Here is a 12394-nt window from a genome sequence, read left to right as displayed (position 1 = left end):
ATATTCTAGATGAGGCCTCACTAATGCTTTGCAAAGTAGTAATATTATATCCCTGTCCCGCGAGTCCATGCCTCTGTTAATACACGACAATAACTTGCTGGCCTTAGAAGCAGCTGATTGACATTGCATGCTGTTATTTAGTTTATGATTTACAAGTACACCCAGATCCTTCTCAACAAGTGACTCCCCCAGTGTAGTTCCCCCTAGGACATATGATGCATGCAGGTTGTTCATACCCAGGTGCGTAACTTTACATTTATCTACATTAAACTTAATTGCCAAGTGGACGCCCAAACACTTAGTGTGTTCAAATCAGCTTGCAATTCACGAACACCTTCCATAGTCTGAACTATATTACATAGCTTGGTGTCATCTGCAAAAATAGAAATAGTGCTATCAATCTCATCCTCTATATCATTAATAAATAAGTTGAATAATAGTGGTCCCAGCACTGAAATCTGTGGTACACCATTTATAACCGGGGACCATTCAGAGTAGTAATCATTGACCACAACTCTCTGGATACGGTCCTTGAGCCAATTCTCAATCCAATTACAAACTATACTTTCTAAACCTATAGTCCTTAATTTACCCATTAGACGTCTATGAGGGACAGTGTCAAATGCTTTTGCAAAGTCCAAAAACACTACATCCACAGTGGCCCCTCTCTCTAGGCTTCTGCTCACCTCTTCAATAAAACAAATCAGGTTGGTTTGACAACTTCTGTCCTTAGTAAAACCGTGCTGGCTGTCACTTATAATACTATTTTTTGTCACATAATCCTGTATATAGTCCCACAATAGCCCCTCAAAATTTTTTCCCCACAATGGATGTTAAGCTTACTGGTCTATAATTACCCGGGGAAGACCTAGAGCCCTTTTTGAAAATAGGCACCACATTTGCCCTGCGCCAGTCCCTTGGCACTATACCAGTCACTAGAGAATCTCTAAATATTATGAAGAGGGGGACAGAAATAACTGAACTAAACTCCTTAAGAACTCTAGGGTGTAGCCCATCTGGTCCCGGGGCCTTGTGTACATTTATTTTATTTAATTTAGCTTGCACCACATCTACATTCATCCAATTCAGTATATCAACTGATATATTAACAGCACTGGCACCAGCTACATCAGCTGCTCTTTCTTCTGTTGTATATACAGAGCTAAAGAACCCATTTAATAACTCTGCCTTTTCTTGATCCCCTGTGATCAACTCCCCATTACCACTATCTAGGGGTCCCTAGATCAGACCTTGGCTTTTCTGCATTTATATACTTGAAGAATTTTTGGGGATTTGTGTAAAGGCCGGGGTAGGGAGACAGACAGGTGAGCCCTAATCTACCCGCCACTCAGTCCCTGCCTACTTGCACGACCCGTCCTAGGCGACGGCGTACAACTGGGCGACGGTCCCTATGCTCAATACGTGCACAACAGACAAACAGACAAGGGTACACAGAAGCTAAGGGAAATGGGGCAGTTGCCCACGGCAACACTGTGAGCAACAAGAGTAGTGAACGAGCCGAGTCCAACCAGGAGTGTACGAGGTACCAAACGCAGAGCAGGAGCGTAGTCAGTAAAGCCAGCCAATCTAAAGCAGAGGTCAATAGTACTAGCAGAACAGCAGAGCCAGGAAACAAGACAGAATCACAGGCAAAGGAGGAGCAGGAAATGAAGGCATAAATAGACCGAGGGCGGAAGCTAGCTCCGTCTGGCCAGGCTGCGATAGGTTCTCCCACTGCTCAGCCTACCAGCCTGAGTGGTAGAAGATCGAGTCACTCTATCAGACCTAGAAGCAGATGCAGACTGATTAACCAGGGGCGTCGACACAGAAGCTGTGTCTGGCAAATCCTTTACAATTTGTTTTACTATCCTTGGCTACCTCCCTTTCATTTTGTATTTTTGCTGATTTTATTACCTTTTTACAGATTTTATTAAGCTCTTTATATTTTACAAAGGCTACAGCTGTACCCTCAGATTTGTATTTTTCAAATGCCCTTTTATTTGTCATGTATTGCCCTTTTTACAGAAGGTGTAAGCCATGTGGGGTTTAATTTTAGTAGTTTATACTTGTTACCTATAGGAATAAATTTTGCACTATAATTACCCAAAGTAGATTTGAAAATCTCCCATTTATCATTTGTACCATTATTTGACATTAGTTCTTCCAAGTCTATATCCTGAATTGCAGCCCTCATCCTGGGGAAATTGGCCTTCTTAAAATTAAGTGTTTTTGCCCTACCAGCCTGAGTTTTTTTTTTACAGTATAGGTAAAATATAACTATATTATGATCACTGTTACCGAGGTTTTCACGAACATAGACGTTCCCAACAAGATCTGCATTATTAGAAATGACCAGATCCAACAGAGCTTCACCTCTAGTCGGGCCTGCCACAAACTGGCCCATAAAATTTTCCTGCAACAGGTTGAGGAAATGTCTCCCCATTGTAGTTGAAGCCGAACCATGACACCAATTAATATCCCGGTAATTAAAATCTCCCATTATCACTACTGTACCCGCCTGGGCAGCCAGCTCAATCTGTTTATATAGCTGACATTCCATCTCCTCAGTTATATTGGGGGGTCTATAGATTACACCAAAAGTTATTTTTTCAGTGCTTACCTCCCTTTGTAATTCCACCCAGTAGGTTTCAACCTTCTCATAATCTTCACCCCCTAATGTATCATTCACACTTACCTTCATATCGCTTCTCACATACAGACATAGACCACCACCTTTACTATTTGCCCTGTCTTTCCGAAACAGTGTAAAACCCTGTAGATTTACAGCCCAATCATGTGAAGAGTTTTAGCAACACCAACTATATCTATATTTTCTTCCAGTACAAGGCCTCCAGCTCCCCCATTTTGCTTGCTAGACTTCTGCCATTTGTGAACATACACTTTAACTTGCCTTTAAATGTTTCACTTTCAGTATCAGAAATTTGATTATTTGACATTATTTGGGCATTATTATTTTCACTGCTGTTTTGTAACAAAAAGATCTCCTTATCTTGTTGCCTAGTTCTCCACCCCCCTGTCTGTTTCTCCCCCCCCCCCACCAATATAGCCTGACCCCTCTCTAACCTAACTATCCCTTTATTTTCTACATTGGCTCCCTCCTCAGCCCTAGTTTAAATACTCTGCCATCCCAGCTAGAATTCTTTTCCCCAACACAGCGGACCCCCTTCCATTTAGGTGCAAATCATCTGCAGAATACAGTTTGTACCTCAATGAAAAGTCAGCCCAGTGCTCTAGGAACCCAAAGCCTTCTCCTCTACACCAAGACTTAATGCCTGGTACTATCAAGAGGTGAAGTGTGGTAAAGCTGATATGCTGCAACACAATGCTTATAGGAGAAGGTTCAGAGGGGAGTCCATATAAGGGAGTGTTTTTGCCGCTTAGTAAGCGGGTTAACCGCATGAGGTGCTGGTTGGGCTCCTGAAGTTGTGCAGTAGCGGAGGAACTTAGTGACCAGAGTGAGCTTCTCTCCCTGTGGTGAGGTAGGGAGAGAGTTAAGGCTGAAGCTGCTGGCATAGAGAACCCCGAGGGGTGACGTAATCCTACGTGAAGTTAGAAGTAGAGATTGTTGATTGCAGTGAGCGGGTCCTTGGAGAGAAAAGCTGTGAGGCCGCTTTGCCAAGTGAAACCAAAAAGTAGATGTCACGCAGCAGATGGTGAACTATTGAGATACTTTAGAGTATGGGGTTGACAGAGGCAGGCTATGGAGGATGGTGGGTCGACAGAGTTCTGTGTTGGCCATCGCTGAGTATTGTCAGCTGAAAGGGTAGCTCTGGGAAGTCTGCTGGGGCAGTGGGCATAGTCAGTCTGGGAGTGGGGACTAATGGACAAATGAGCTGTACTGTGTTTAAACCCAGGGGAAGTCTGCAGTGGGGCCCAGTGGGGGGATAGAGAGATTCCTGAATTGGCAGTCCAAAGACGTAGACTAGTAATTGTAGTCCTGGGAAAGCCTGGACTACTGGAGTAGTCTTTGGGAAAGTTAGCGGTTGGTAACCCTTGAGAGTCGGGGACCTAGTGGAAAGTCTACATTAATCCTGTGTTAACTGGGAGTATAGAAGAAGACCAGGGATAGGCTCTGGAGACCTCCTAGTTGAAGTGCCTGCCAGGCATCACTGTGATAGAACATTGGCAGTGCCCTTAAGATTATTAATCCCTAAGAGGCAGGGAATCGTGACTGGGAAGACTAAACTTTGAAGAGTAGGGTCAGTGCCATAAAAAGACAGAGGATCCTAGAGGTTAGGATCAGAAGGTGGAGACATAGCGCCTAGGAGATATTAGAGAAAAAACACATAGAAGTCTGACGAAAAGGCAGGAGATCTGTGGAAGAGGCGCAAGCTTGTGTGAACTAACACAGTCTGGGTGTGGTCTCAGATGGCAAGTAGGGACCTGGAGCAGGTGATATCTCTAATTGATGTGTTTATCTGGTTAGGTATTAGGGCCGGTGCACATCAGCGTTCGTTTATCATTCATCAATTCCATTCAATCTTTCTGTCAGAGGAACCGATGAATGGAAATCCGAACGGAAACTATAGCTTCCGTTTGCATTACCATTGAGTTAAATGGTAATGATTCTATTTCAGTTGGTTTCAGTTTGTTTCCGTTCCGTAAAGTTTCAGGGTTTTTTTTTCACAGAAACAATAGTGTGGTCGACTTCACTATTGTTTCTGTGAAAAGAACAGAAACTTTACGGAATGGAAACAGAATGATTTAAACTATTTAATTGCGATTTAAAACAACGGTAATGCAAACGGAAGCTATAGTTTCCATTTGGCTTTCCGTTCATCAGTTCCTCTGATGGAAAGTTTGAACGGTACCGATGAACGGAACACGAATGCTGATGTGAACGCGCCCATATCTAAATATTTTAAGAGACCGCGCCACTTTAAGTGTTTTTACCATTAAGCTTATTGTGTCTCATAGAGAGAAAGTAACCATATACTTGTGTGCCACTGTAATAACATTTATGTTTAGTTAAGGAAACCTGCTCGATATTCATTTGGTCTGCGATTGGATTTTTTATACAAAAGGAAACCACTTCAGTCACCCCATGTTACGGGATTTAGCAACTGAACAGGAGTGTCTAGAACCAGAAACAGAATTTTTTTTTTTACTACAGCAGCATGTAACCACATGTACTACCACACATAAGAGATATGCACAATTGCAATTGGTCTTATTTGATCTCAAACATACAGAGGATGCAAAAATATCAATCCTACAAAATGTATTATGATAAAGTAAGAGATGTTTTTAATCAAAATGTAATGTATATAACAAGAACTGTTCTGATTAACATGATTTTCCAGCTATTAGGCTGAGTTCACACGGGACGGATATACTGCATAAAAGCACGCAGCGTATCCATCCGGTGTGCCGCAGGGAATACTGTGCGAAAAACTGGTGCAGTTTTTTGCCCGGATTGCCCACTGCGGAAAACTGCAGCACCATCCAGCCTGCTAGGAGGTCGGCCTCCTGGGATGACGTGTGATAGGCTGCAACAGCGTTCACCTGGGATGAAGCTGCATCCCTGCAGGCCGTTTTTCTGACATCATCCAAGCTGGCCTCCTGGGATGATGTTTCATCCCATGTGACCGCCGCTACAGCCTGAGATTGGCTGCAGCGGTCACATGGGATGAAATGTCATGCCAGGAGGCCACACTGGCGGAAGGAACACAGACTTCTGGATAAGTATCTGGCTTTTTGATTTTCACAGCGATCGCGTCGCAAAAAAACGCAAGAACTGCTATTTGTTGCGGGATTTAGCTCCCCATTGAATTCGATGAGGAAATCCGCAACAAATAAGCAGCTTTACGCAAATACAATTGACATTCTGCAAAACTAATTTTCGCACCGCAGGTCATTTTATGAGCGTTTTTTTCCACTCAGTATTTACAAAGCGTGTGGATGAGATTTTTCAATCTCATCCACTTTGCTGCTACTTTATGCTGCTGTGTTTTTTCTGGTCCCAATTCTGGGTGGAAAAAATGCAGCAATTACGCAACGTGTGGACAAACCGTTAGTGTGAAGGTAAACAGGCTAGGTCGATGTAAGGCTTGTCCATGGTTTAATTATTTACTGACTTATTGATAAACTAAGGTGTCAAGGACAGAAATAAGTCTTCCAAACACTGGTTTTGTCATGCCTTTGTATATTTTCCTTCATTATCTTGTTAGCACCAGCACATTCTGTTGACTGTAGTCTCAGTATATAAAATGCAGCAGTGTGGTAAAATAAAAGTAAACATAAAGACTGGAGGTTGGGTACAGAATCATTGTTTGCTATGTTGCTGGTTAACAACTAAAACTTAAAGTGCATCTCGAAGTGTGATCTACTTATTCGAATTGGACATGCGCGCTATACTCTCCGAGCGTCGCGTGGTTGCAATGGTAGCTGTACCACCCAGTGTGCAGGAGTGTCTCTTCACGTTCTATGTCAGGTCGGGATTGGGATCACACGTGGAGGTACACTTTAAAAAAGAGTAAACAAGCCAAAATTATTCTAATAAAATGTATAAACAATGTATTAAATGCAATATTCAGAAACTCAATGATCAACCTAATGACCTAGTGACCTAATGAGTCCATTCTCAATTTATGGTATGTGTACCCCAGAGGGTGCATGCCATGTCTCTAGGTTGTACTTGCACTCTTTTAATTCTGTGATTTTAATAGGCAGCACAGAGTATGATCAAAATCTTAGGGGTACGTTGATGTTATTTTTTTGAATAGTGGGCACTTTGTTAGGAATTCTGAGAAACATAGACTTAAATACGTTATCCCCAGATCAACATTTATTACCTATCCAAAGGATAGGAGATAAATGTCTAAATGCTAGGGGCCCCACTGATCTCTAGAATGCATGATCACAGTAAGGCCTTATTTACACGAGTGTGTGCGTTTTGCGCACGCAAAAAACGTGGCGTTTTGCGTGCGCAAAAGGCACTTAACAGCTGCGTGTGTCATCAGTGTATGATGGCGGCTGCATGATATTCACGCAGCCGCCATCATTATGACACTCCATTTGAATGTTTGTAAACAGAAAAGCACGTGGTGCTTTTCTGTTTACATTCAGAGTTTGACAGCTGTTGCGCGAATCACGCAGTTTGCACGGAAGTGCTTCCGTGCGACCTGCGTGATGCACGAACAGCGCACAAAGAAAGGACATGTCGTGAGTTTTATGCAACGCACTCGCGCTGCGCAAAACTCACGCACTGTCTGCACTGCCCCATAGCCTAATATAGGTGCGTACGACACGCGTGAAAAGCTCGTGTAAATGATGCCTAAGGAGAACTTTGAATGGAGCGGCAGGCAAGCATGGGCACTGCAGCTCCATTCAAAGTCTATGGGATGGACAGAAACAATGGTGGCGTCTATAGTGATCACACTTTTATCACCTATCCTGTCCTTATTGATAATTTTTTTTTTGGTGATTACACCTTTAACCCCTTAATGACCAGGCCATTTTTGCGTTAATGACCAAGGATTATTTTTTGTTTTTTCACTGTTGCATTCCAAGAGTCATAACTATTTTTTTATTCCGTCGACATAGCCATATAAGGGCTTGTTTTTTGCGGGACGAGTTGAATTTTTGAATTGCATAATTTTTGGGTGCATATAATATATTGATTAACTTTTATTAACTTTATTTTGGGAAAGAATTGAAAATAAAGGGCAATTCCAGCATTGTTTTTCACGTTACAAATTTACGCTGTTCACTATGCGGCATAACTAACATGTTACCTTTATTCGATGGGTCAGCACAATTATGGGGATACCAAATATGTAGAGGTTTTATGTTTCCCTACGTTTGCAGAACAAAAACACTTTAAAAAAAAAAATTACTTATTTCTGCATCGCCGCATTTGAAGAGCCGTAACTTTTTTTTTTCTCCGTCGATGTAGCCATATGTGGGCTTGTTTTTTGCGGGACAAGGTGCAGTTTTCATTGGTAGTTATTTGGGGTACATGGGACTTGATTCATTTTTGATTTATTTTTTATGGTGGGAATGGGAGAAAAAAAGGAATTTTGCCATTGTTTTTTGCGGTTTTTTTTGGACGCCGTTCACCTGGCGGTTTAATTAATGCATTAACTTTATTGTTCGAGTCACGGTGATATAATATATGTGTATGTGTTACCTTTTTTTTTACACTTTTACTTAATAGAAACCACTTTTTGGGGAAAAAAGTGGTTTTATTTTATTATTACTGTAAGCTTTTTTTTTTTTTCATAAACTTTGCTAAACTGTTTTACTTTTTTTTTTCTTTGTCCCACCAGGGGACTTCGCCATGCGATCTGCTGATCGCTTATATAATGCTAGTATACCAAAGCATTATTGCCTGTCAGTGTAAAACTGACAGGCAATCTATTAGGCCATGCGGGCCTAATAGGCGGATGCTGAAGGTAGACCTGGGGGTCTTTGTTAGGCCCCCAGCTGTCATGGAAACCGGACGGCGCCCCGCAATTTCTTTGCGGGGGAGCCGATGGTGTGACAGAGGGCGCAGTTGTGGCAGGAGCCAGGCTGTATATAACAGCCGTGCTCCTGCCGGTGATCGCGTGGGTACGCTGGCAGTAACCACCCGATCAGAGCGACGGATATATCCGTCGCTATGCGGGAACTAACACCTGCTGGTGACGGATATATTGTCGCTTGTCGTTAAGGGGTTAAGGGTTTCTTTTTAGACCATTGACTCTTTGAGAAACACAACTAGATTATTAATTTGGCTCTTTTTGGACTTTTAACATTTCAGTGACTTTCAACCTTACCTTTATGCAACTATGGTTGATTTATCGAATTTCACTTGATACCTGTCTGTCTGTCTTCCATCTATACATAGAAATAGCAGACCTGTAACCATTTCATTTGTTCACCATGACAATTGAGTGAGTTAAGATAGTTTGTATGTTTTCCTGCATTCCTCATCATGTGTCAAACAACTCTGTTGTATTAAGAATTTCAGCTTGCATTATAAACAGTAAACAGTATGTATACACTGATCAGCCATAACATCAAAACCACCTGCCTAATATTGTGTAGGTCCAGCTCATGCTACCAAAACAGCTCTCACTCGCCGAGGCATAGATTCCAGAAGACCTCTGAAGATGTTGTTATGTAGAGATGAGCGAACTTATGAAAAGTTCGGTTCAGCTGGTTCGCCGAATTTCATGAAAAAGTTCGATTCAGAACGAACTAGTTCTGACCGAACCTGTAATTCAAGAAAGCCCCTAAAAATGATGTATAACACTGTTTAAAAGCCCTAGAAGCCCTGTATAACACTCTTAGGTCACCCATGAGTGTATCCAAGTACTTTTGAGCTGTCTTTAAGACAAAGTTAGTGTCAAAGTTACGCCAACATGTATGGCTATAGGAAAACGGATGGGACACGGTGATAACTAACAGAAACCACTGCACTTGTGCATGTTGTATGCTTAATGCATTGTTAAAAAAGGTACGAAAATTAAGCATTTTTGGCGGCAGATGCCTGCCAGGGTTCATACATATAAGGTGGTAAAAGAAGAAGCAATGGCTTTTCACAAGCCCTCCAAAAATGTACCCTTTTTATTGGCAGATGCCTGCCGGGGTTCATCCATACATGGATGTAATGTAAAAGCAACAAGCAATGGCTGTTGATAAGCCCTCCAAAAATTTACCCTTTTTATTGGCAGATGCCTGCCGGGGTTCATCCATACATGGATGTAAAAGCAACAAGCAATGGCTTTTCACAAGACCTCCAAAAATGTACCCTTTTTATTGGCAGATGCCTGCCGGGGTTCATCTATACAGATACATGGATGTAAAAGCAACAAGCAATGGCTTTTCACAAGCCCTCCAAAAATTTACCCTTTTTATTGGCAGATGCCTGCCGGGGTTCATCCATACATGGATGTAAAAGCAACAAGCAATGGCTTTTCACAAGCCCTCCAGACCTGCTTGTAGCAGACAGCAGTGGAGGTGTATTGGTGGTAGTAGAGGTAGCCAACGGACGGCAAGGGTGGTGGTAGTAGTAGTAGCAGCACATTAAAACAGACTGAACAGTCACAGGACAAAGCCCTGTGGTGGGGCAGGCCTGCTTGTAGCAGACGGCACTGGGAGTGGATTGGTGGTAGTAGAGGTAGCCAACGGACAGCAAGGGTGGTGGTAGTAGTAGTAGTAGCAGCACATTAAAACAGACTGGACAGTCACAGGACAAAGCCCTGTGGTGGGGCTGGCCTCAGGCCTGCTTGTAGCAGACGGCAGTGGAGGTGTATTGGTGGTAGTAGAGGTAGCCAACGGACAGCACGGGTGGTGGTAGTAGTAGTAGTAGCAGCACATTAAAAGACACTGGACAGTCACAGGACAAAGGCCTGTGGTGGGGCAGGCCTGCTTGTAGCAGACGGCAGTGGAGGTGTATTGGTGGTAGTAGAGGTAGCCAACGGACAGCAAGGGTGGTGGTAGTAGTAGTAGCAGCACATTAAAAGACACTGGACAGTCACAGGACAAAGCCCTGTGGTGGGGCAGGCCTGCTTGGAGCAGACGGCAGTGGAGGTGTATTGGTGGTAGTAGAGGTAGCCAACGGACAGCAAGGGTGGTGGTAGTGGTAGTAGCAGCACATTAAAAGAGACTGGACAGTCACAGGACAAAGCCCTGTGGTGGGGCAGGCCTGCTTGTAGCAGACGGCACTGGGGTGGATTGGTGGTAGTAGAGGTAGCCAACGGACAGCACGGGTGGTGGTAGTAGTAGTAGTAGCAGCACATTAAAAGACACTGGACAGTCACAGGACAAAGCCCTGTGGTGGGGCAGGCCTCAGGCCTGCTTGTAGCAGACGGCAGTGGAGGTGTATTGGTGGTAGTAGAGGTAGCCAACGGACAGCACGGGTGGTGGTAGTAGTAGTAGTAGCAGCACATTAAAACAGACAGGACAGTCACAGACAAAGCCCTGTGGTGGGGCAGGCCTGCTTGTAGCAGACGGCACTGGGGGTGGATTGGTGGTAGAAGTAGTAGCAGCACCAACAGCGGCACATTAAAAAAAGAGTGGACAGGAAAGAATCCCGTAGTAGCAGGCGGCAGTAGCAGGCAGCAGCGGCAGCAGCAGCAGCGGCAATGTTAGATCTAATCAGTGGCATCAGGCACAGGGGTTTTAAAATCCTCACCGATCCACGCTTGATTCATTTTCAGAAACGTGAGATTATCCAAGCTGTTGGCGGACAATCTTGTTCACTTAGGGGTGACGAAGCCCCCTGCCGCGCTGAATACCCTCTCTGACGCTACACTGGAGGGTGGACAAGACAGTACACCCATGGCAAACTGGGCCAGTTCTTGCCAACAATCCAATCTGCTGACCCAGAAGTCCATGGAGTCTGGGACAGTGGCGTAACTACCACAGTAGCAGCAGTAGCAGCTGCTACGGGGCCCGGGGCATGGGGGGGCCCGTGTCGCCTTGACAGTCAGGCACATTACATTATGTGCCAGGCATGGAGGCACGGGCCCCCTAATGCCTACTAGTATCCCGTCCCTAACGTTACACTAGGCATCCGGGGGGGGGGGCCCGGTGACAGCCGCGGGGGGGGGGGGTAGTCCGGGGCCCGGTGATATTCACTGTGCACTCCACTGATAGTCCGACGACTCCTCCTCCACACACAGTGGAATAGGACGGCGATACGTGGTAGGAGGAGCGCTCAGGCAGGGGAGAGGACAGGGGGCGGAGCTAAACGAATGGCGCGAGACATCGGGCGGAGGACAGTACAGTCAGGAGCCAGGACTGCCGGAGTACTTGCATCCCATAGGACGGCCGGAGGACGAGCAGACTGCAGAGGACAGGTACATAAAATAAAAAAGTTCATGGGAGAAGGGAAAAGTTTTTAGGTAGAAAAAACTGCCTCATAATTCCTTCCGGAATTTTGATGCATATTTTGAACACTTCCCACGTTTTTCGTTGCGTTTTTTTGTGACGTTTTTCGGCCATCGGGCCGTGGGCAGAAAAACGCAGCAAAAAATGCATGGGAGGCGTTGGCGTCTTTTTCTCGCGAGCAGTAAAACTGCCTCGCGGGAAAAAGAAGCAACATGCCCTATCTTCGGGCGTTTACGCCTCTGACCTCCCATTGACTTCAATGGGAGGCCGAGAAAGCGTATTTCGCGGTGTTTTATGTCCGCGGCGCTTAATGGGCGCGGGCAAAAATCGGCGTGCAGGCAGAGGAAAATCTGCCTCAAACTTCCAAACGGAATTTTGAGGCAGATATTCTTCCTGCAAAAAACTCAGTGTGAACATAGCCTAACGCTTCTTTTACCCGCAGGCGTTTTTTACTGCTCGCAGGAAAAATTTCATGGTTTTCAATGGGTGGCACTTTCCCCCTAACACCTATACTGAAGCCTTAAGGTCCTGTTCACACAGATTTTTTTGCAGA

Source organism: Rhinoderma darwinii, chromosome 5 (genome assembly GCF_050947455.1).
Source record: "Rhinoderma darwinii isolate aRhiDar2 chromosome 5, aRhiDar2.hap1, whole genome shotgun sequence".
In the NCBI taxonomy this organism is placed as follows: Eukaryota; Metazoa; Chordata; class Amphibia; order Anura; family Rhinodermatidae; genus Rhinoderma; species Rhinoderma darwinii.
Note: the sequence above shows the minus strand (reverse complement) of the source record.